This window comes from Stenella coeruleoalba (genome assembly GCF_951394435.1).
Source record: "Stenella coeruleoalba genome assembly, chromosome: 10".
Classification (NCBI taxonomy): Eukaryota; Metazoa; Chordata; class Mammalia; order Artiodactyla; family Delphinidae; genus Stenella; species Stenella coeruleoalba.
In genome coordinates, this window is record NC_137156.1 from 71,553,073 (window position 1) to 71,559,925 (window position 6,853).

At 50.0% G+C, this 6,853-nt stretch overlaps 1 long non-coding RNA gene across 2 annotated transcripts in view; it reads left to right on the plus strand.

The window, feature by feature from the left end:
* LOC307192507 overlaps positions 1 to 6,853 on the plus strand; it is a 46,817-nt gene that overhangs the window by 34,237 nt on the left and 5,727 nt on the right. The gene's annotated exons all lie outside the window — the stretch shown is intronic.

Here is a 6,853-nt window from a genome sequence, read left to right on the forward strand (position 1 = left end):
GTCTCTGTTTCTAGGAGTTGGACGATTGTGGATGCCTCCTGTAAGTGGAATCATGCGGTATCTTGTCCTTCTGTGACTGGTTTATTTCACTTAGCATAACGTCTGTCCTCCAGTTTCATCTACGTTGTTGTGTATGGCAGGATTTCCTTTTTTTAATCGAAGCTGAATAATATTTCCTTGTACGTATATATCACATTTTCTTTATCCATTCATCTGTCGATAGACATTTAGGCTATTTTCAGATCTTGGCTATTGTGAAGAATGCTGCACTGAATACGGGAGTGCACATGTCTCTCTGAGATCCTGATTCCAATTCTTTTGGACAAAGACCCAGAAGTGGGACTGCTGGGTTATATGGTAGTTCCAGGAATTTAGACCCCAGGAATCGGACTTGAGCCCAGAAACTCTGCTGCCCTTCCTCCGCACCCCCAGCTGTGCTGATTGAACAATGGCAGATGAATGGGCGAATCAGATCCTCGCTCTGGATTATGGCATTCAACCTGGCAGCAGGGTTTCTAGAAACACAGGAGAGCTGGGAGTGCAGATCTGGAACATAGGTTTTAGTCTCATCCAAGGAGCCTAGAAAAAACAGATTCCCAGGACTCCCACCAAGCGTGATGAATCTGCACGTCCAAGGGAGGGCCCTAGCATCTGTATTTTATGAATATCCTAGCCGATTCGGGAGCTCTGTCAAATTTGGAGAGCACAGCAGAGGGCAAATTCACGCATTTCTGATCTGAGGTCCCCGGAGCCACCCCTATGGCTCGAGACTTCCTTGGCTTCCAGGAGACATGGCAACATCTTCCAAGGAGCTGTTGTTTCTTCCAGCTGAAGTTGGATTCTGGGATTGTGGTCAAAAGAACCTTAACTTAATACGGTCCAGAACCATTGGCACTCTGGGCACCTGCCGTGTTACAGCCTCCATTTTGCACTTTGCAGTCTTTGCTGATCTTGTGTTGCATCTGCCTCTCTGTGGAGTATTTTCCCGCATTTGGACATGATGCATACGAGAAACAGGGTCCTCAGAACAAGACAGCTGATTTGTGAGTTTCAAATTCTCGATTCTGGGGGAAGCTGATCTCTGTAAGGTGTTTTTCTGATTTAAGTCAGCACCCTGTTGACCGCAGGTGTTGGTGTGGTTTAAAGGTGGTGGAGGCCACAATGCTTCCTGCAGGTACAGCTTGAGCATCTAGGGGGTACAGGCACAGCTCCAGGCCAGTGCTTCCAGTAGAACTTTCCTCAGTGCTGGAAAGTGCTGTAACTACGCGTCACTTTGGATGTGTGGTTGTTAAGCATGTGAGATGTAGCCAGTGCAACTGAGGAACTGGATATTTTATTTTATTTTAATTAAATTTAAATCGCCAAATGTGGTTAATGGCTCCTGTATTGGACAGTGCCGTTCTAGATACTTCACCTGATTAATTGTGCAAGGCAGGAACACCAGCTTCATGATCCAGGTGAGGAAATCGATACTCATAGGGGCAAAAGGAGATGCCTGAGGTCCCCAAGTGAGACAGGGCAAGGATTCAAACCCAAATTCAATCCATGATATGATAACTGGTCTCCCCCACCCCCCCCACACACACAAATATACAAGCACAGACACACATACACAATGTGTGTGAAATCCTGAGAAGGGATAAAATAAAACTGAACAGCTCATGTCTGAGGCATCAGCTCTGTTTTAGTTACAAAGCCAAAACGAAAAGAAAAGCCACAAAGCAGGACACACACTGTCAATTCCTCCTAACCCTGTAGCCGGTCAGGGCAACGGGCTTGGCTTCTCCTCCAGCCGTCCTGGCTCAACACGGGGCCTGTGGTCGAGTGTGTTTCATTGCATGCCGAAAACTCCAAGATAGCTCGGCCTCCAAGAACAAAAGTGATTGTGGGGTGAAGAGGGAAGGGGGCCAAGAGGCAGTCCCTCCCGCCTCCTAGGACGAACACTGCGTCTAACAAGAGGCATCCTGGCCTTTAAAACTACCGCCCAGCTGCGGAGGGGCCCTGTGCCCCGGGAAAACTCCATCACTAACGGTTATGGTCAGCCATTTAAATCACATTACACTGTAAGTGGATATACAAATTGTCAGCCCTAATGAAATTTAGGAGGAAGCAGTGGGAGAGGTGAAAACACTTAGAACTGGTTTCTTGGTTTGCGAGACCCGAATTCAAGTGGTTTAAACTGCTCGCTGAGAACGTGCTCGAGTGTGGTTTTCCTGCCGGCGCGTGGAGGCTCCCTGGGAATCACCGTGCAGTCTCCTTCCTGGTTCAGCCTGGACTTGCACCTCGCCGTCGACCTCGAGGTCAACTTGGAGCGGCTCGAGGCATGAGAGGGTCTCACTCTTTTCCGCACCTTGCAGAAGGCCTGGCGCCCAGCAGCGTCTGGGGAAGGTGGAGGGAGAGAATAAAAGCAGACAGCCTTCAGGCACAGCCGGAATCGTGAAAGTCTGAAGAGGCCCTAGGAAGGGAAATCCACCTCGAGGATGCCAGAAATCCCTCCAGAAAGACGGCCGGGGGCTGGGAGGGCTGCGAAGAATTGACCGCTTTTAGTCTCTTCTCCCAGGAAGCACACTCAGGGGACAACGTGCCGAGGAGTGCGTTGGAGTTAACTCGTGGATTATCTGCTGCTACATAGTTGATCAGGCTTCTCTCCAGGGTGGGAGGGGTCCCGGCAGACAGGCGGGCTTACAGATTAGGATAATAACATAAGAGCTTCTGGTTAATGAGTGGTCACCATGTGCCTATCACTGCGGGAACCCTTTTCCAGGTAATCCTCACAGCAGCCCTGCACCGTGGATAGGGTTTGCCCCTTTCACAGACCAGGAAATGAGAGCTCAGAAAGGTCAGATTTGCCCAAGATGGTGCAGGTGTTTCTGATTCTGACACTCACAGTTTTCCTGTGTTGCCACCTCATGCTGGGTGGGGCATGGAGCCAGGACGTGGTAGAGGAGGACGCGCAAACGAGATGCTCTCCCTGTATGTATCCGGAAGCAGCGGAGGCCGGTTTTCATTTGCATTCTTTTATTCCCAAGTATTAGGGTTTGAGGCCTGTTCTCCACCTCCACATGCCAGCAATTTCCTGGGACGCGATACTGCTGAACAGGAAACCAAACTCAGTCATGTGACCCCATCCAAACCATTGTGCATATGTCAGGAAATAAGGCCCACCGAGGGGAAGGGATTTGCCCAAAGTCACACAGCAAAGTGGTGGCCAGAGTTGGGCCACTATCCAGATGGTGAAAGTGCTGTTGGGCTGGTCATAAAGCCAGAGTCTAGGTCTCTCAGGCCTGGCTCATGTGCAGAGGGAAACCTTGCAAGAGTGTGTGAACTTTCACCAGGGACTCCAAGGTGGTCTCAGCTCGAAAACTAGGACAAGTGACTCTGGGTCAGGAATGAAATGTTAGGTTTCTAGTGTTTCTAGCCTTCCATTTTTCTCTTTCCAGTAACCCTGAGGTAGTGTCATCTTGTGGATAAAATGAGGGCTCTATAATCAGAGGGACCTGGCTTTGCTTCTTACCAGCTCTGTAGTTTCGGAAAAGACACTTAGTCTTCTGGGGCTTCTGTTTCTTCTGGAAAATGAAAAGAGTAACGCTTCTTTTTGTTGGATGCCATGAGATCAAACAAAATAATGAAAAATACATTAAAAAAAAACAAAAACCACCCAGGACATGTGTGCAGTAAATGGGAGCAGTTGCACAGGTCTTATTATTTCCACTTGATAGACAGGAACCTGAGGCCCAAAGGAAGCTCACTGGCTTACGCACGGGGGCACAGCTTGATACCCGCAGGAAGCGAAGTGGGGTACGGTGCAGGGTGTGCCTAGGGTTCAGGGCTGCTCTTCTCAGCCTCAAAATCTTGCTCTGTAAAGAAGAGGTGGGTCCCCACCCTGCTCGTGTCACGGGTCTCTCCTGAGACATGGGAAAACATTCCTCGGAGTTTCCCAGGGATGGGGGAGGACTTGGCATGTCTGAGCTGAGGCTGAGCCCATCCTCTGATTCCCCACCCTCTGCTTCCCCAGCCTGAGCCTGACCAGGAACCTTCAGGAGTCCCCTCCCAGTGCCTTGAAGGGAGCGCCCTGCAAGTTGCTGAATCAGGGAGGCTCATGAGTCATCAAAAGCTGGTGATGGGAATGTGGCTGTTTTCTCCCCATGCCAGCGGGTGACTGCTGCCACCACCACCATCATCCCTGCCACTGCTTGAGGTCCTACTCAGTGCCATGCTCTTCACTTCCATGATTAGCAGTCCTCACCAACACCCTATAACGTTATCATATCCTCATGTGCCACGTGAGAATACTGAATGAAGCTCAGAGGGGTTAAGTAACTGGCTGAAGGACACACAGCTAATAAGAGCAAAGCTTGGAACCAGGTTTTCTTGACTCCAAATTCTTTGTCCTACCCTCTGCCCCATGCTTAAGGTGGGTTTCTGGGGGTGAGAGAAGGGAATCCTATTGCAGCTGCTGTCAGAGGAGAGAGGCGAGGTAGAGCCACTCAAACACTGTGGAATCTTGGCCCACGGGAGGGACCATCTGAAGATGCTGCAGCAACTTCTCCCAGTCTGTACAGATCTCCTTTGCAATGTGATCTCCTTTGCAATGGGACTTTGCCACTCCTCTCATTGAGAGGTGGTGCCTATTTCTCTATCTCTTTGAATCTGGGCTGTCCATGGGCTTGCTTTGGCCAGTGCATGCAGTGGAAGTGATATATAGTCATCCCTCCACGTCCATGGGAATTGGTTCCAGGACCCCCCCTCAGATACCAAAATGCGAGGACGCTCAATTCCCGATGTCAGCGTTCTGTATCTGTGGATGTGGAGGGCCAACTCCAGTGTAACTGGATTTCAGGCCTCAAGAGGCCTTTGAGGCTTCCAGTCTCACCTTCGTGGGATGTGGTATCACAGTGTGAAAGAGCCCAGGGCACCCCTTATCCTTAAAGATAAGAGACCACATGGAGAGAAAGGCCCCGCCAGCAGCCAGAACCAGCTATTGAAGTGTGCGAGAGAGAGAGGCTGTGTGGGATCAGCCAGCCCCTCATCCGTCCGCCGCCCCTCACAGTTAACCCAGCCCATATCGTCTACCCACAGGATCCCAAGCAAATACAATGGTGATCGTTTTCAGCCACTGATTTTTGGTGTGAGTGTGGTGTGTTATTCAGCAATGGACAACTGATAAAGTGAGTGACTTAATTCTCCCAGCCTCGGCATCCTCATCTGTAAAATGGGCATGATGCTCACGTCCGTGTCTGATAAGCTTGTCAGGGAGAGTGAAGGCGATGAAGCCTGTGAGTCTTGAGGCGCTGAGTCTAGTACGGTGTTGGCGGCATCGGCATCAAGGGGTCACCACCGGTGTGAGCGGCTCTGGTCAGGGTCTCTGAGGCAAGAGGCACGTGGTAAGCCCCTCTGAGGGTCTGATGCACACAATAGCCCCTCACAATTATTTGGCCCAAAATGTCAGTCAGGGTGAGGTTGAGAAACTCTGAGTTAGAGGGAAGACACTTGTGACAACCATGGCAAGTGCGTGAGTCTGCAGGGGTCAGTTAGGTGGCATAAATGGCTGGCTAACTGGACACAGCCGGCCTTGTCTGGAAGGCGCAGTGGCTGCTGGGATCCAGCTGAGTGTCGCTACAGGGGACCTGTGACGCCATGTACTCAGGTGGCCAGTTCTTCCTGTTTTGAAGCAAGAAATCCCAATTTGAATGTGAAAATACTCATCTTTTTAAGTGCTGCCAATTAATTTGAGTATCTTTTTAACGCTTGCCAGTCAAACAAAACACATCTGGAAATGTTATATACACAGAGGGCCACGGTTTGTAACCTCCCCCAAACACTAAGGGGGCCTTCCTAGCACTGAGCTAGCCGCTGGGGGGTATTTTAAAGAACACTGGCCCACCTTCCTGGGTTTAGTCTTCAGACTTACTTCATCCTTCTTAGCTAGCCTATAGTGAGCTCTTCCTATGTACTCGAACCTGCGCGCTAAACAGTCCAAACACGGTAACTCATGTTTACGAGAACCTACAGTGTAATACTCTCTCCCACTTTAACTGGGTGCTCAGAGAGGTTATACAGCTTTCCCAAGGTGACAGAGCTAAGGGCGATACCAGTATCTGAACACAGGCGGTCTGGCTCCAGAGCCTGTATTCTTCATCACTGAGCCAGGCTGCCCTGTGAAGGATGCTGCAGCTCCACACTCTACGTGGGGAAGCTTGCAAGGGACCTCGCAGGTTCATTCGTCACCCCAGGCAAGCACCAGTCCACCACCGTGGTCAGCCTGCGTTCCCCAAGTGCTCAGAACCTCAGTTCCTCCATCTAGAGCTGTGCGTCTCACCTGGGGTTGATTCTGCACCCTGGGGTACACTGTGCAGTGTCTAGAGACACTTTTGCTTGTCACAAATGGGGGAGCTACTGGCATCTAGTGGGTAGAGGCTAGTGATGCTGCTAAACATTGCACAGGACAGCCCCCCACAATAAAGAATTATCCAGCCTGAGAAGCCAAAAGTGCTGAGGTGGAGAAACCTGATCTAAACACCTGGCTGGCAACCGTGGCAATTTCCAAAAGGGAACCAGCAGAGAATATTCCAGGTGATTCAGGCTGTTTACCTAGGACACTTTTTTTTCTCTCCTCGAATCACTCTTTCTTCTCTTGCCCTGGTATTTCTTCACAATCCCATGTCGCTGTGCTAAATGCCTGCGCTGAATAATAATCTCCCAACACAACTCTCATATATTAGCAGCAGAACGAATAAGAAATGGGGAGAAAAACAGCTACAGGCAAAAAAAGATAAGCATTAAAATACACAATAGATCCTTGAGATTTGACCATAGTATCATCTACATGCCTGAAATGGGCATTTTTTCCTGG